At 36.3% G+C, this 19,440-nt stretch overlaps 1 protein-coding gene across 1 annotated transcript in view; it reads left to right on the plus strand.

The window, feature by feature from the left end:
- The first annotated feature begins 11,048 nt into the window (after window positions 1–11,048).
- LOC115521604 (sodium channel protein type 2 subunit alpha) overlaps window positions 11,049–19,440 on the plus strand; it is a 139,642-nt gene continuing 131,250 nt past the window's right edge. Inside the window, exon 1 of the mRNA XM_030326916.2 lies at window positions 11,049–11,263. The gene's annotated coding sequence lies outside the window, so the exon portion shown is untranslated. The remainder of the gene's footprint in view (window positions 11,264–19,440) is intronic.

A 19,440-nucleotide genomic window follows, 5' to 3' on the forward strand; every position in this document is an offset into this window, starting at 1 on the left:
TATTTATATTTTATATATTTATTTTATATATTTACTTAATTATATTAATTTAATATATTTATATATTTGTATTTATATTTAATATTTTTATATTTATAAAATATTTTAATATTTTTAATCCAATGTGGTAGACTGCTAGTTTTCCCCCCAAAAATGTATTCTCTCCTTTTCTCATAGTAATTGAGATTAACCTGGGAACATGGCCACCAAACTTCTTCCCTTGCAGTTAGGCATGGAGATGTAATTGAGTTCTCACCAATTGATTGTAACTGAGTAAGTGTACAATCTCTGCATTATTTGCTTTGAAAAAAAATTGCTTGTTCTCCACCTTCTTTCTTCTTCCCATGGGACATAACGTGGACATGAAAGTCAACCAACCTCAGCCACGAGGATGAGGACAATTTCCTAGGAGGGAGAAGAACAGCAGGATGGTTCATGATGTATGAGCCTGCCTCTATACTCTAGAGTCTTATGGGAGAGATAATTTTCTTTCCTGTTTGAGTCAGGATATAACTTCGTTATAATATCTCAGTTTATACCTTATTATACTCAACATTCTTTAACCCATTTTTTACTTTAGAAACTAACTGCCCCCTCGGGGTGGAAAATCTATTAACATCTTGAAAAGCTAAATTTCTAGGGAACACACTTTAGGCAATATTGGACAATGCCAAAGGATTCTTTAATTCTTATTTGTTAGTCAACACCACATGCTTTGAGGCATGACTTACTCCATGATTTTCCTTACCACTCTCTGTCTCCTTGTTGTCACTGCTATTATTGATGACCCAGGACTCAATTCCATATATCTAATAGCTCTTCAGAATCCTTCACTGGACCTAGCAAGGATGTAAGGAATAAGAGAGGTTACCAAGAATCACATGAAAGATTGAAGAGCCACCTGAAAAGGATGCCATAACTCTTACTTGCACTGAATTCACAAAGTCCAATAAACTGCAGAGAACTGAGCATTTGTAACTTAATTTTCTATTAAAGAGGAAAATGGAATGGTTTGGTGAACACTGAGAATTCTCTCTGCCACCCTGGAGTTTGAAAAATGCCAGTCTTACTTAATTCAACTCTTTCTAGTTGTATTCTCTTTTAGAAACATATAAAATGCTCTCACACTGAGCAAGGTGAAGCAGTGAAACCACTCTTATTGTAATACCCACAAGAAAGTGCAAATCCTTTCCATGGACTGGACTGTTTGGTTTACTGGAAAGAAAACTGGTTGGAGGATAAGGTGGTGGGGCTTCTAGTTCTCTCTCTTCAAGTGATACCTCTCTTAAGTCATCTACCTTTTCTGAGGTATAAATTCAAGGAGACATGAATCCGTTTCCTGATTTGTAAAACAAGAGAGGTATTTAGATATTTGCCTTAGTCACAGTGTCTTGTTATTTAAGAGGCAAAGCGAATCATAGGAGCCTATTATTCCTACATCAATGAGAAATCCTCAGTACAAAACCCATATAACAACATTTCTGACAGGGTTCAAACTCTGGTGGAACTCAAACAAATTCCTTTCTACAGGGTAGCTCTTTCCATTGTCACATAGCTATCATTAAGTTCTTTTTTATATTGAGCAAAAGTGTAATGATAAAAGCAGGTGGAACTTAAAGATTTTAGTACCTTCTTTCTACCTGAGTTACTTGTGAACTGCCCCTTTTTGCACTATTCGCCATTTCAGTGAGTCATGCCACCTATCTTCTTCATAATTGTTCAAATACTGTATTTCATCATTTGGTTCTCTCAACTGCAAGAGCTTTTGGTCCACACCTCCAACAACTCTGCCCACCAATCCTGGAGAACATTAAAAGGCACTGCTGAGGGGCGCCTGGGTGGCTCAGTCGGTTAAGCGTCCAACTTTGGCTCAGGTCATGATCTCACAGTTTGTGACTTCGAGCCCCTCATCAGGCCCTGTGCTGATAGCTCAGAGCCTGAAGCCCACCTCAGATTCTGTGTCTCCCTCTCTCTCTGCCCCTCCTCTGTCATGCTCTGTCTCTCTCTCTCTCAAAAATAAATAAACATTAAAAAATTTTTTTGAAAAAGGCACTGCTGATTTCTTGATATCCTCTAACAGCTTTATCCTCCTCATGTATGGGTTCATTTTATATCGCAACAACATATCTTTTATTCTTGGCTTACCATCCTCATCTACTCACGTTGTTCCTGATAATGTGAATTTTATTTCTGTTATTAACATACTTTATTCTCTGTCAATTTTGCCCTTTCTTGTTCCAGAGCCACATATGGAAACTTGTCCTGTTTGCTCAGCCCTTATTCTCCTTTTATCCAAGAAGGAGGTAGGTTAAATGTCTCCAGATATGCAGACCTTTCCCCCAGGTCTTCCACAGACCTCAACTGGTGTGAAAATAAAGATCAAAATGGGAATTTCAAGCCATCTCTGGCAGTATGACAGGACCCTCTCGTGTACATACCACAAAGCATATAGATAGACAAGGCTAGATGAGGCATTCACTCTGGGAGATCCTGGTTTGATCAATGTATTTTGTCATTTCTAGGGTTTTATGGTTACTAATGATGGGTCACTAGTAGTGATCTCAAGAAGGTAAAGACTTTCCTATCTACAGTCTTTGTCTAGAACTGAAGATTACTCACCCAAAGATCCTGTTGACTTCTGCTCTGCAAGCTGGCTTTGAAGTAATTATGACTCCAACATTCCAGGAGGATATTACTCCCCAGGAAAACTCTATACCATTTATGTTTTTCTAGGTAACTGATCCTGTCCGAAGAGTAAGATCAACTAACCAATGAAATCCCCTCTGAAGCCTGAGTACTTTCCTTTGAGATTATCTTTCTGAACTCAGCCTGTATCACTAACTGACCATAGCTGGTCACAAGAGCAGTTACACCTACACAGTTGTTGAGGACCTGACTGGTCTGTTCAAGGGCCTCTATACCCCTCCCCCTGCCACTGTTCTTTTTTTTTTTTTTTAACTTTTTTTAACGTTTATTTATTTTTGAGAAGAGAGAGACAGAGCATGAGGGGGGGAGAAGAGAGAAAGAGGGAGACACAGAATCTGAAACAGGCTCCAGGCTCTAAGCTGTCAGCACAGAGCCCGACGTGGGGCTCAAACTCACGGACCTCAGGATCATGACCTGAGCCGAAGTCGGACGCTTAACAGACTGAGCCACCCAGGTGCCCCACCACTGTCCTTACATTACTTATTTTGGATAATACTATGCTGCTGGTGGTGTTTCACTCATTCAAAGGAAACATTTAAACTACTACTCTGACTTCAATCTTCCTCTCTACTTTGACATCTCAGTGACTGGCTACATGTCTAAAACAATGTTTGTCCATTCAGAGGACTCTGTTTCCAGTTAATATTTAGATTAAAGAAATGCCTCCTGAAGCCAAATCCATTTGAAAAACAAGTTGGCTCTGTACTGGATTTATTTGCATCATCCAACGTGCTGGAAGAACACTATTTGGTGCCCAGGTAGCAAAGTTATTAATTCTGTGCTATTTCCTTTCTAGGTGTTCCCTCCATTTCTGACATCCCTTATCATCTGAGTCAGTGATTTGCCTGGCTCAAGAAAGCATCTTGCCAGTGAACTGCAATATGATAGAGGTAACTTTAAGTAACTGACAGGTTGATATGAGCATGGGTCAAGGGAAAAGATGTGCAGTGCCCCCTCTTATCTCTAGAAACGTACTAGAGAGTACTTATCCTCACTATATGGTGAACCCCGAGACACTCAGAAATTTCTCTAGACTTCATCTTCCTCTGTCCACTTCATTTACAAAACAACTAGCATCTGTCAGGCCCCATCACTCTAGGGTTTGATTTTGAGTTCACTTTTCTCATTTGTCATGCTAGAATGTTCTCATGTGGCTTAGGTCCCTATAACTTGCTATGGTGTAATAAATCCAATAAGGGCAAAACCTACTTCTAGTGATTACTGTCTTCCCTAGTTCAGCCTTCATATTTCATATAAGTGGGGACAAGCGCTTTCTGTTCCATGCAGCCCCCAGGGCCTAATTATCTCTGACCTCTCCATCTCATCTCATAATCCATCCCGGTGAGATCTTCTTAAAATTCTCTGTTGTCCTGAATTAAGAGTGTAGTTGTAGTTCTCTACCTTCTGTTGTTTACCCCACAGAGGTGAATTTGTCAGAAAATAAAATTAGGAATTTACCAAATGCAGTTTTTAATCTAGAATTTTTATCTGATAATTACCATTACTACTAATGATGATGATGATGAAGTTGGAAAAATGAAGCACTATGAAATGGCTGCCATAAGAACCATTAAAAAAAAAGGATTTGGAGTTTATGATCAGTCTTCTGCTTATTAGGGAGATTTTTGCAGACACCAAGTGACCATACTTTGTCATAGGGTTCAGAGAGTGTCAGTGTGTCTAAGTGGTTCATCATGTTGGTTGAGTTTTTGCTTCAGGACAAAAGCATGCCTCCTGATTAGTGATGTCAGGATAACCTGATTGTACTTTCCATTATCTTCAGCAGGGAGCCACCAGCCGGCATTCATGCATTTCTGGTGTCAGTAAGAGGATCATGTAAGACTTTTAGCATGTCTGAGAACTTCTCATCCAGTGGATCATGGAAAGCTGCACTTTCTTTCAGAGAACTATCTTCTGGGAAGAGAAGACACTCTGGCAGAATTCCAGGAGTCATATGTTTCTCTTCTTCACCACCCTCTTCTCCCACTCATTATTCTCTTGACAATTTATTTTCCTTAATCACTCTGGCTCCTTCTGTTTCTCTTCTTGCATTCTCTTTCTGTTTTCCTGTATTAGTCCTTCCATCAGTTGCAAACCCATCACCTGCACTAAAATGCCACAGTCAAGAGAAGCAAACCTGAAGATCATCCTTCTTTTCCACGTCCACATCTTGCCCTTTTGGCTCACATAATTGGTGAGGACCTGGAGTTGAGAACAAAAAGCATGTAAATTCCAAAGCTTACTGGAATATTTTCTTCAGTGTTTTTATCTCCTGAGTCTGAAGTGAACTCAAATAGAACCTGAACACTGAAAATAGAAGTCTGAGTTGGAGGTCAAGACATAAGGCACAAGACACAGCTAGTAAGCTGAGGGATTTTTAGCTTTATTTTCTTTATCTTTATGAGGAAAGAAAAAAAAACCTTATTTCACAGATCTGTTGTGGGAATTTAATGAGAATATCTGTGGAAGGTGCCCAGCACATTGCTTGACACATAAAAAAGTATTCAATAAACATTAGCTATTGTTAAAATTACGTAACACCTCCTCTTTCAAAGGACTATGGCAAATATTCTATCATATTTTGTTTATGGAAGTTATATGCTTTTGACAGCCCAATTTTTACTACCTCTTATGTCTTTATCCTTCATTTGATAACATACTGGCAAATGTCAATTCATTACTAATTGGAAATCGTGTGATAAGCTACTCTTTTTTTTTATCAGTATTAGTTTTTTAACATGGTATTAAAAAAAAAAAGTCTGCCTAGCTTGGAGGTCTGTGATGCCCTAATGATAACGCTACTAGAAAAATATTAGATATAGAGTTAAACTTTATAAAACTGTCTTCAAGTTGGCAACCAATAATTTTAAAAGGGCTGGCATATTTCAAGGTAACTAAAACTGAACAAATTAAGTTGTTCTTTTCAGTGGTTTCCTTGGTTGGATTTCTTCAATGCAGATATTTTATATTGGAAGAATTGATGCAAGAAAAATGTGAACAATATTAGGCACTAACTAGACTGTCTTTCTCTATTTCTTGAATTATACAGATGTTAAAAAAAGTTGAAAAGTGGTTAAAAGTGACAAAATCAAATTTTGATCAAATATAAAACATATTAAATAATATGTTATTATCTAATAATTATTATAATCATTTCATTAATATATATAATACGTAAATATATAATAAATAAGGCAGGTAATTATATACAAGTATTATATATAAAATATATTGCATGTATATAAATCACTTATATGAATATTTTATATACGATATGCATGTTTAAAGATATAAATATAAAAAATATATAATATATATATACACACACAAAGCTGAAGACCCAGGAAAGCCAGTGGGGTAATTCAGTCTGAGTCCAAAGGCCTAAGAACCAATGGAGTCAATAGTGTAAATTCCAGCCTGAGGGCAGAAGATGAGATGTCTCAGCTCAAGCAGGGAGGCAGAAGAAAAAGGAATGAATTCTTTCTTCTTTTACCTTTTGTTCTATTCAGGCACTCAACACATTGCATGACACCCACACACCCACACTGAGAGGGCAGTATGTTCTGAGTCCACTAAGTTCAAATGCTCATCTCATCCAGAAACACTCTCACAGATACACCTAAAGATAATGTTTGCTCTGGACTCCCTTGGCCAGTTAAGTTGACGCATAAAATTAACCACTGCACTTGCTTTTATCCCTAAAGATTAAAGTAACTGAAAATCAAACTGCCAAAATAAAACTGTAAATTTTATGATTAAAGTAGTGCCAGAGAGATATATCATTAAGAAATTGTGCTTTATTGGTTTACTGTTGCTAGCCAAAAGAATTTCAAGTTGATCTCAGAATACATATGTGTGTGTGTGTGTGTGTGTGTGTGTGATACATATATATATATTCTGGATTAGAATATACATTTTTAATAAAAATAAGGTTGTAATAATCTCCTCAAAGTTGTTCAAAGTCTCTTTCAAAGTGACAAAAAAAAACTAACATAAAATAAGAGTTGTTCAATGCTATTTTACCACAGTTATTTTAGAACTCCATTGAAAACATTTGTAGCATGTAGTGGTCTACATTTAATTTTTGTATAATTAACCCAGTATATTTACTGAATACCCACCATAAATTCGGCTTTCTGTTCAGATTTTGGATGATACTTTAATCAAAGGACATGCTATTTACCACACTGAATTCACATTCTATGACAGGCATGTTAATGAAAGCATGGGAATCCATACATAAAAATAAATAACATTTCCATGATATAGTAATAAAAATGATATGCATATTCTATGTCTGAAACATTCATTCTTTATTTGGATAGCTTTGATGTTCCAGGTCCTGTTTTGTGAACCAGGTTTATAGCAATGAACAACATAGACAAATATTTCTGCCTTCATGGAGCTTACTTTTTTTCTTAGCAGAGATAAATAAAATATATAGTATGCCAACTAAGTAATATAAGAAAAAATAAAAACAAAAGAGGTACGGATGTGGTGGTAAGAGTCAGGGCTAGCTTCAGTGAGGAGGTCATTCTGAGCCACAACTGGAATGACAGAAGAAATGAGCCAGGTGGAACCCATGGAAGAGCATTCCAGGTACAGAGATCCCAATGTGAAAACTTTCTGAGGAAGTAGCATTGCTGCCATGTTTGAGTAACTAGCAAAGAGACCAGAGTGGTTGGAATAGACTGAGTGAAGTCAAGAGGAACTAGAGAATGAATCAGAGAAGTAAAGAGGCCCATATTGCTGAGAACATTGTGAGCACTTGTGCAGACTTTGGTTTTATTCTGAGGGAAATGGATAGCCACTGGATAATTTTGAAAAGAGGAGTGCGTTATATGATGTACAGTTTAATAGCATGCCTTCAGTTTCTATGTTAACATAGATGATAGCAAAAGCAAGTGAAAAAGTAGAGGAAAAGTAGTTAAGAAGCAAAAATACAAAATAAGAATGATGGTGGCTTATGCCATGATAAAATAGAGTAAAGTAGTGAGTTTGATTATGTGTATATTTTGAAAGAGGAGCCAGCAGTACTCACAAACTAATTAGATGTGCAGTATAAAAGTAAAAGAAGAGTCAATGGTGACGTTAACGTTTTGGCTTAATTAACACCATTAAGAGATGGAATTGCTATTACCTAAGATGGTGAATATTACAAGAGATGCAGAAGCTCATTTTAGACATGTTAAGTTAATAGAGAGTGAATATGTTGAATGGCATTTGATTGTAATTCTGTAGTTCAGGAGAGTGCAGTAGGCTAGAACAATAATTTGGAAGTTGTCAAAGACTGTTTTCTGGGGCACATCAATGTTCAAAGGTAAGAAAATGGAAGGGAAAACCAGCAAAGGGCACTGAGGAAAAGCAACCATGTGTAGAAGAAGTAGACTATAGAATGGTCCCAAGCAAAGGCAAATGAGGAAAGTATTTCAAGAAAGAGGAAGTAAGCAAACCTTTCAAATGCTTTTAAATATTATGGTTGAAAAATGGATCATTGGATTAAACATGAAGAAATTGGGTCTGGCACATTACAAATGAGCATTTAGGTACTTCTTGGTTTTTGGTTCTCCTGATCCTGGTCAGACTTAGCTGATCTTAGCTGGATTTGTTCATTCACTTGCATCAGCTGCCATGTCAGCTTGGGCTAGCTGTTCTTGGAAGTTCACAGCAAAGAAACCTGTCTTTGCTCCATGTGGTCTCATGTGTTCCATCAGGCAACCCAGACTTGTTCACCTGGTGGTCAGAGAGGGTTCCAAGAAAATAAGTGGAAGCGTGCAAGAAATTTTTAGGTCTAGACTTGAAACTGGAATAGTGTCACTTCCACTATATTCTTTTGCCAAGTCATGAGGTCAGCCCAGATAAAAGATAGAAATATAATCTCCATCTCCTAATAGTATTCACACTGCAAACAACATGAATAGGGGAGGAGGAAAGGATTGTGAAAATGTTTACAATTTACCAGAGTGACTTTGACAAGAGCATGCTAAAAATGGATGCAAAAATATATATTTTTAAAGGTATAACCTGTTAATATTAAACTCTATGTTTGTGATTTGTCAAAACTAAAGGTATATGCTATAAAGGAATAAATGAAAAATATTTTAGGTAATTACCTATTTGCTGAGATAAATTGATTTTATGGCACATAAGTTCATGGTCCTCAAACTGGAATATTGTATCCCTAGGAGCATGTGGTGGCATGCCTGGAGGTACACAAAATCCCAGGATAAGTTAGACACATCTTCCTAATGCATAAAATTTACCCTCAAAATAATGGGACAAATGATTCATATTTTAAGAAAAAATATTTAAATTCTATATAAATTATTATAAAATTTGTATGATTTTAAAGATAAAGTGAAGGTTCAATGATATTTCATGTTTGTGGCATCTCAAGCTCTAATCTGATTAGTTCAAGTTTCTTGGCCATTAGGAGTGATTTGCTGGAAAATTTGAAAAAAATTATCATGACCTATGTGCTCTGAGAATTTACAATGGTATTCTATATTTTTGCAGAAAACTTATGAGGTGAAATAGTTGAGTGTACATATTTAAGTAATGTGACCTACTAAGTCACGTTTTTTATTTGTGCAATGTTAGTAATGTACTTTAGAAACAATACAAATGTATCTTAATTATATTGTAGGTATAGTGGTCAGGTAAAATTTAGAGAACTAGATTTGTTCTTTTGATGCGCTTATTAGTTAACTCTGGACAAATTATTAAAAAGTGGGCTTGGGTATTCTCATCTATTCAATGGGACACTAATGGTGGCTCAATCTACATAATATGACCTCAGCAAGGATAAAAGGAAATATTAAAAAAGGACAAAAATGTGTGGCTGATAATCATATTTTTATTAAATAGATTTATCAGCATGACGGCTTCCAGTCAACATGTATACTACATATTCTGTGGATAAAATATTTCTTAGATATTTGTATCTTGGATACTAGCACTTATTCTGGATAAAATGTCAAATAATTCTATATCAAATATTTTATCAATATTTTAAAATAAAATAAATAAAATTTATATTTAAAAATTTTTAGATAAAATATATATCAAATATTACAATGACAACATTTCAGGCCAGTTTAAGATCTAGAATCCATGGGGCGCCTGGGTGGTGCAGTCTGTTAAGCGTCCGACTTCAGCCAGGTCACGATCTCGCGGTCCGTGAGTTCGAGCCCCGCGTCGGGCTCTGGGCTGATGGCTCAGAGCCTGGAGCCTGTTTCCGATTCTGTGTCTCCCTCTCTCTCTGCCCCTCCCCCGTTCATGCTCTGTCTCTCTCTGTCCCAAAAATAAATAAACGTTGAAAAAAAAATTTAAAAAAAAAGATCTAGAATCCTTTAAGCTCTGGTGTTGGTTTCAGCACCACGGATAGCGTTACCACACAGCAACCAATGATCAACGCTCTGGGATATCAAAAGACTAGAGTAGGGGGAATTTTAGTTCATACACCTGTCCCCAAATTTGAATGGTAATGTGAAAAAGTGGAAAGAAAGCTGTCTATCTTTTTGTTTAGTAATTTAAGAATGAACCAGATCTTCATAATTGACGATAGAAAAATTAAACAAATATACATTGAACACATAATATGCTCAGTATAATGGACATTATTTCCCAAATTCATTCTCGTAATAATTTAATTTTTCTCCCATCCTGGTACTACATAACTACACACTTACTACAATTATCAAATTCCATATAGCACGTAATTTGATATCTGTATATTTTGAAATATCTTAAAAAGCTTGGGTTGTCTAAAGATTTTCTAGTTTGCCTTTTAGTAATTTCATTACCTGCATTAACTTTAATCCTCCAAAATTGCCCCCAAATAACAAAAGTAACAACATAACAAAGAATTTCTCTAGTAGTAAAAACTTAAACAACTTCTCCACAAAAAAGTACCAGTAAAGATAAAGTTGGCAACTAAAATTATTTTATAGGAGATACATGTTACTTTTTCAGGTTGAGTTGAGTAAGTCTTAAGGTAAACATTAAGTTTGTAATGCTATGAAAAGCTTCCATTTAGTTTAAATATAATGTAAGTAAATTTAACTAAACCCCAAAAGTAGGATTACAAATTTTAAAAATGTATACTCTAATGCTTCCTAAATGTTTAATTTACAATTAATTAAGGTAGTTGATTTGAAATACAATGGAATTATGTGCTATATACACCATTTAATCAAGCTTGCTAAATGTAGCATTGCCAAAGGATCTTGAATGAAAATGGTTCCAGTTTTGGCCAGAAGATGGAGCTGTCATGTAAGATGCAGGCTTATATTTATTTATTTATTTATTTTTCAATTTAGCATGCTGCTTTCTAACAGACAGTGGGTACCATCGAGTGAGCGTCAGAACAGAAAGCTAAAGCAGAAGCAGAGAGGATGCTGCGGTCGTCCTTTCTCGTTTTTTCTTCTTGAGGATGGAACACATGTGAGATTTTATTTTCTGCTTCAGTCAAAATTCTGAAGAACTGCATTGGAGACTATTATATTCACCACATATATGGATTCTGTGCTATGATTTACAATTCTCTTTATTTCAGGTAAGGCAACATGATTCTACCTTTGATCTATCCATGAATTGTTATCTGTGTTAATAATAATTAAAGTGTGCGCTTTGTAAGCTTGGATTTAGATCTGAAAGATGGAAAAGCTCTAATTCTAGCTGCCCTGGATCTTTAAATCTTCCTGCATTGAAATGAGATTTGACTCTGACATGTTGTATTTTAATATTTCTTTGGTTTTCTGGCCTTTAGTGCCCATCTGTGACTACATTTGTGTACCTTTTGAAGGTAAAGCTTTCAAAGTGAAGGATGGGTCTTCCTCTCACAAGGGAAATACTGCTCCTTAATGCAGTGAACAAATTGTAGAGATGTAATGAAGCAGATTAACATGGCAGTGGCTTTGCCAAAGCCCAGGGCTGAGCCTTGTGATAGACGCCTCAAAGGCACACCAACATTCTGAGCCCAAAGGCCTTCTAAACAATTCCTGCCAGCTATGATGGTATGGATTAGTTATGTGGGTTTCTCTTTTTCCCTTTTAGAAAAAATATGTAAGTCATTTCTGCCATGAAATATTTGTATAATGTCTTTAACAGACTTGGAATGACAGTACAGACCCCCTCCCTCTCCTAGTATGGATGTAAGGAGTAAACTGAAAACAAATTAATTGCTGAGAAAATGGATATTGTTTAGATTTTGGTGGATGTGTGATGGTAGGACTGTGCCATTTAAACTAGTTGATATTGTGTAAGGTGCTCACATTTTAAATATTTTTGGTCATGTTGCATTAGCTGTGCTAAAAGATGGAATGACTCAGGAGCTGGAAATTGCATGCAACAGCCTTGCTTTTCTCTGCTGCTTCTCATGACTTCTCCCTAAATCCTCTTTTCATTGTTATCAATTTAATGGGGAGAGAGCAATTTAGAAATCCCACATTTAAAAGTCCTAATTGTCATTTATATCAATTTTAAGTGAAAATTTAAAACATTCAAAAATTATTTTTGTGAGATTGTTTTGAAGTGCCTCATTTTCTTCCCTTTGGGAAGAGAAGTGTGTGTGTACATTAGTGTGTGTGTGTGTGTGTGTGTGTGTGTGTGTGTGATGGTGGTGGTAGAGGTGGCAGGTAGTAGGGGTGCATTGGTATGTTTCTATCTTACTCATCGTTTTTCTATAAAGAGGTAGTTGTGCTGTGTCAGAGGTTGTGCAAGCTATGGGGAAAGATTTTATAGACTGGTTCGAACCACCAAGGGAAAAAGATCCATTCTTTGGACATGTGAGGCCTATAAGGAGATTTGAGTTCCACATAGTTCTGTACACATGGCAATTTTTAGAACCACAGATTTTTAACATTTATTTATTTCATTGTTTTAAAATAACTGCAGCAGTGAGATTCAGTTTTCCGTAGCCACATGCTAAATTAGATTCAGAGACAAGGCTAGAACACAGATTGACAGTTTCCAATGTATTTCATAGCAGTAACACAATTTACCTCTAATGTGGACATATCCAAATGGCATATACCAGGTGTGCTGATATTGACTATATGTGTGTGTGTCTGCTAATTCTATGAAATAGAGTTTCTGTCAAAGTACACATTATGTTATTTAATGGCATATTATATGCACTACTCAATTGTCTCAGGGCTCTTGACAAAGCACCCAGGAAAATTAGTCTAAGACAACGACTATGGAGACTCTGTTTCTTAGTATTCTCCTTCCCCATTCGATGAGGTACATTATTCTATTCTTTGACCATAAATGATATGGATGGTAACATACTAACTCACATCTCTATTCCTTCTACCTAATAAGTGTGGACAATACATATAGATTAGTCTATTGATGCTCACAAAAACATCATCTCATGCTCTGGCCTTCCCCCACCTTTTTTTTTTTCACTTACTGGAAGCACAGACTGTGCCCTACTTTTGCAATATCTTGAGAAAGGAAAGGGATTAAATAAAATGTGTCACTTCCACAACAATATTTATTGAGTACCATGCATCTACCAAGAACTATCCATGGTAGAGATTGAGACATAAACAAAGGTGTGGAGTGTTCTTCATGGAATTTAGCATGGAAATGTATATGCACAAATAGTACTATCACTCAAAATATTACCAATATCAAAATAAGAGTGACAAAAGGTGAGAAGGTGAACAGAGCAGGTATATAAGCACCTATCTTGTGCCAGGCACTGTGTTATATCCTGAGATTCAAAATAAGTTAAGAGTCAACATTTCTGTCCATGGGGAGGTTAGAACCCAGAGAAAACAATTTTAAGAGGATATAATAGTTAAATTAGATCTTTAAGAGTGAGTGGGTTATATGGAGCACCTGAGTGGCTCAGTTGGTTCAGAGCATCTGACTCTTGGTTTCAGCTCAGGTCATGATTTCATGGTTCGTGAGTTAGAACCCCAAGTCGGGCTCCGCCCTGAAAGTGCAGAGCCTGGTTGGGATTCTCCCTCCCTCTCTCTCTGTCTCTACCCTGCTCACATGCATACTCTCTCTCTCAAAATAAATAAATAAATAAACTTAAAAAAAAAAAAAGAATGAGTGGGTTATAAACAAATAAATGTAGAAAGTTGTTCACTCCAGGCACAAAGGAGTGAGGCAGGCAAATACAAGGCAATAGAGAACTATAAGATGTTATACAGAGAATGGTAAATAAGCCAATCTGAATGAAGCCTGAGAATGTTGTGCTGTTTTTCTCCTCCCTGCCCCCCCCCCCCGCAACCCCCCCCCCGCAACAAAAGTAAAGATAATGAATTTGGCTTTTGATGATATGCATTTGGCATAATAACACATACTCTAAGATAAAGATGTTCTGTAAGAGGGTAAAAACAATTGTGTTAACAGTGTGAAAATTTTATGTCCATAGATTAGAAAGAAAGCTGAATATATGAGTGTGTATGAAACTGAGGCAAGAATTAGATCACAGTAAATGAACATCAGTGAGAAATAAAAGTGAAGGAAAAATGACTTTGGTGTAACTCTAAGATTAGGTGGAGTGGGGGCACCTGCACAGCTCAGTCAATTGAGCCTCCGACTCTCTGATTTCAGCTCAGGTCATAACTTCCCAGTTTGTGGGATGGAGCCCTGTGGCAGTCTCTGTGCTGATAGCATGGCGCCTGCTTGGGATTCTCCCTCTCCTTCTCTCTCTCTGCCCCTCCCTCCCTCTCAAAATAAATAAACTTAAAAAAAAAGATTAAATTGGGACACCTGGGTGGGTCAGTCCATTGAGCCTCCGACTTCAGCTCAGGTCATGATTTCATGATTCCTGAGTTCAAAACCTGCATAGGGCTCACTGCTCTCAGCATGGAACCCACTTGGGATCCTCTGTCCCCCTCTCTCTCTGCCTCCCACCCCTGCTCACACACTCTGTCTCAAAAATAAACATTAAAAGAAAAAAAAAAGATTAGGTGGAGTGAAAAGAGTCCAGAAAGAATATTAATTGTGGGAAAGTAATGGGAGAGATTGGAGGAATAAGAATTTCCTAGGAAAGAAAGCAAGTAAATTGACTACTAAAATAAGAATCAGAAACATTAGCAAACCCATAAAGTGGTTGATTAACAAGAGAATAGGTTTGGAGCTGATGGACTCCATTATTATTATTAGGTCATGGATGGGTTTTAAGGAGAAGAGGTTTAGTAGATTTGCAGAGACAGGGGCTTGGACTTAGGAAAAAATGGGAAATGAGAAAGCTGAAGAGTAATTTTAAATTTTAAGACATCTACCAGTGAACAGAAAGAGAGATAACATTTTCTATCTTGAGCTGGAATGTACTGTTGAGTGAAATTTGATTTTAGTCAGGATTAGAAAAACCTCAGCTCCTTCATAAAATAAGGATATGAAATCAATAGAGAGAAATTGAGGAAAGAAGAAACAAAAAATAAAGTGAAGTCCTACAGGCAACAAAAAAGGGAAGGTTCCAGAATGTTTTTTCTTTGAGATAGGAAGAAGGGATAGAAGGTGATAAAAAGGAAAGCTGACGTAACTCGCTTTAGGTGCCCTGTACTTGGAAATTAAAACCTTGCCTGTAAGATAAATATCTCTTCTATTTAAATCAGTTGGTTCTTCAAAAAAAGGCTATTTGAGAGGTATGTGGACTTTCTGGAAGAAATAATTAATTCTCAGTAGCAAAACACTTTCCAATAGAGCAGTTTTTAGTTTCATTAATCCTCAAATTGGAAACTAACTCTGTTTCCCATTAGGCTTGTTATACATACTTCAGTTACCTATTTCTCACAGAATGACCTGTTTAAAAACAGATTCTATTTTAAACTTTCATGGGATTAGACCAACACATACCTATTATACATATCTAATTGGATTATTTTTATTAGGTATAATTAACATACAGTGTTATATTAGTTTCCGGTGTGCAACATATGGATTTAACAATTCTATACATTACTCAGTCCTCATCACGATAAGTATAGTTACCATCTGTCACCAAACAATGTTATTACAATATTGTTGATTCTATTTCCCATGCTATACTCATCCATGCTTTTTCCAGCTTGTAGAAGTAACCCACGTTCCTCAGCTTTTGGCCAAATCGCTCTGGCCTCTGACTCCATCCTCACATCTTTTCTCTAATTTGATGATCATAGATGGGCTAGTTTGCTAGCATCTGAATTAATGATTCAACCTCATGCCTTTTCCTCCCTGTTTCATTTTGTATTTTTACAAGGATATGTATGAAGAGAAAGAAAAGAAAGTAATTACAAAGTTTCTTCCCTTAGGCGAACTAACTTCCTTTATGAATCTTCCTTCCAGAAGTTCTTTTTCCCTTTCTACTGACAGCTGCACCTTCCGTAGAACTCCTCTAGGCATTCCCTTGCACTGACATGCCAGGGGATGGCAATGTGAAGCCTGGAAAAAGGCACAAGTATGATGAAAAATCCCATCCTTCACACAGAAAGAAGCCTTTGAAATAGCTGCTTTCTCAATCTAGATGAATGCAGAAGTTTAATTTAGAATGGGTGGGATAGAAAGATCACCTTTTTGTTTCTAGACTTAATTTTATCCAACTGTGTGGCAAGCCTGGCAGGTCAGTGAAAAGGGCAGAAGTAGGTGTTTAGGTGGAAATACAGACTTGGAAGACTTCTCTTCCCTCAGGCTGACCTTGGGCAACACTGTAAAGGCAGACTCGCCCCACCCTCTTCTTCCCAAACTTCTTTTTGTGGAGGTCACTTCTAGACATCCTGATAACTACCTCATTCAGTTTCTAAGCTTAATAAATGATTTCATCTTTATTTAGCTTCAATGCCCAGGCATTAAAATATTACGATAGAATTTAGCTTTTATCTGTGTTCATTTTTATTCTATTGTTATTAAGAAATTAAGGTTATTACTGACAGATATGGAAGCCTTAGTCTTTGTCCATTTCAGAACATTTGATGTTTATTTTTCTTCATCTTTTCTTCACTAGCAGTGCAGAAACTTTTGGTGGTATGGATGGGATAGCTGATAATTTGAAATAGAAACCTTAACTCAAGTGTAATTCCATTAACAGCTGCTGTGCACCCATAGGAGGGTCATGGGCAATGCTAATCATACAGCAAACCTAAGTTGTCACTTCTCAGCTCAGACTTTCCCGGGATTCAATTCTATATTTGGTTTTGTTGTTAATTTCCTTTGAAAATTGTTTATTTTATAGTATTATAATTTTATAATAGGTCATACAAAATACAAAGCAGGTCTTGGAATAACATTTTTTCAGATTTCTGCTCTAAACAAACATCCTAGAACGTATACATCAAAGTCTTCTAAAATTTCCATTCAAAAACTTTTCTGACAAAGGTCACAAATGCTTTCAATATCAACTCCAAACCACTTTTGGATCCTGCCATTGGGGGAAAAAATCCCCCCATTATATTCCCTGACTTTATCACTTTTGGCTTTGTAAATTTTTTTTTCAATATATGAAATTTATTGTCAAATTGGTTTCCACACAACACCCAAGGCTCATCCCAAAAGGTGTCCTCCTCAATACCCATCACCCACCCCCCCACCCGCCATCAACCCTCACTTTGTTCTCAGTTTTTAAGAGTCTCTTATGCTTTGTCTCTCTCCCACTCTAACCTCTTTTTTTTTTCCTTCCCCTCCCCCATGGGTTTCTGTTAAGTTTCTCAGGATCCACATAAGAGTGAAAACATATGGTATCTGTGTTCTCTGTATGGCTTATTTCACTTAGCATAACACTCTCCAGCTCCATCCACGTTGCTACAATTGGCTTTGTAAATTTTTAATGCATCTTATTCAGTGTTCTTTAAACACAGATGATAGTTATAAACAAGTTTATATCAAACGGAAACCAATTTGGGAAAAAATTCAAGAGATTTAACATAGGCTTTACCTTTTAAAATGCTATGGATTTGGATTTTTCAGTTACTTCACAGGTCTCTTACCTGTAGAATACAAGTTTAGTATGATTGTCTATTTTTTTAACTGTAATAAAAGTAAGATTTATGAAAAAAATGGTTTGCTTATGTTGGTGAAAGATCTTTCTAGGACTCAGAAAAGAAGTCATAATGCCAGTGAAGTCAAATAAGATCTTTAACGATCAAAATGTAATTTCATATTACAATGATTTTAAGAAACATTCAAATTTTATATACATTGTGATGATAATGATGAATACCATTAGCAATATAGTAGGGCCTATTGAAATACTATTTCCATGTAGGAAGAGATAACCAGCATCAAGAACATCATATGAAATCATACTGCATCTCAAATGCTACTCACTTGTGTCCCTATAATATTCATTCTTATTGCATTTGGGTATAGAGAAATTAGAGGTAGAGGGAAGCTGAAGTGGAGGTAGGTTTTGCAAATCAAAAGGGTAGATTTTTCCTGGTAATACTCCATTAAACTTTTAAGTCAATACATTTATTTGGAGGAAAATATAACTATACTAATAATAAAAAAAAACTTTTGGGGGCACCTGGGTGGCTCAGTTGGTTGAGTGTCCAAATTTGGCTCAGGTTATGATCTCGTGGTTCATGGGTTCGAGCCCTACATCTGGCTCTGTGCCTACAGCTCAGCACAGATTCTCTGTCTCCCTCTCTCTCTGCCCCTCCGCTGCTCACACCATGTGTCTCTCTCTTTCAATAATAAATAAACATTAAAAAAATTTTTTTAATAATAACAACACTTTTCTATCATGTAAGGAGCTTTGGTTATTTGTTAAAATTCTGGAGAAATAGTTTAAGAATCCAAGATATTTAAATATATTTCGTTTATCAGAATGTGCTAAGAGATTTTTGAGTGTAAGAATATCATAATTTTAGTTAACTTTGTTTCTGCTTGCTAAAATATCATTTTTCACTGGAATAAAATGATCTTAGGAAGCAGTCATCCTCAAGGAGTATTTTGAATTGTTAGAATTATTATTAAAGTTTGGAATGATTAAATCTTGTATTAGTATCTAGGATTGGTTGATATTATAATATGCCTTCCTCATGAACATGTCTTGATGGTATTAGCAAATAAGCATGCAATTATGTGACTGCATAATCGTGCCCTGTTACAGCTTGTGTTGGTTGGTAATGTATGGGACAATGACAATGCAACAAGAAAGTTCCTATTAGGCTTTATATAAAGAATAGTGGATTGGTTGGAATATCATGAAAAATAAAAGGTTTATGACAAGATTATGGTAAGAGAAGACTGACACTCTCTCCCTTCTCTGAATAACTGATATCAAAGGTGAAATATGTAAGGCATGAAGTAAGCCAGACAGAGGCCAACTGGATAGTATCCCTATCAACCCAGAATTAGGAGCTATGATGCTTTCTTCTTTGTGTGTCTCAGCTGGATTGAGCAACAACGGTGGCCCAGAAATTGTCAGGCAACTAGAATAATGCCAGAGAAGTACCCAGACTTACTTTTGCTATTTTCTGCATAAACAGTCCCAGAAGTCTGGAGAGCCTACTTATTTAGACAGAGTGACCATAGCATATCATCTTAACTTTAGGATGTAGTCTGTTAATTTCTCAAGAACAACGGATTTCAGGACTATCTCAGGAAAAGTGTGGTATATGGTCATCACGTTTCTAACAGTTGGAAAAGAGGAAAGTCAAAAAAGGACTATGCCATGTTTTCTATTTGATCACTCTACATAAATTAATGGCCCATGATTTAGGTGCTTAGGTGTCAGAAAGTTAAAATGTAAAATGGCCCATCAATTTAGACAAAGAATATTCAGTG

This window comes from Lynx canadensis, chromosome C1 (genome assembly GCF_007474595.2).
Source record: "Lynx canadensis isolate LIC74 chromosome C1, mLynCan4.pri.v2, whole genome shotgun sequence".
NCBI classification, from domain to species: Eukaryota; Metazoa; Chordata; class Mammalia; order Carnivora; family Felidae; genus Lynx; species Lynx canadensis.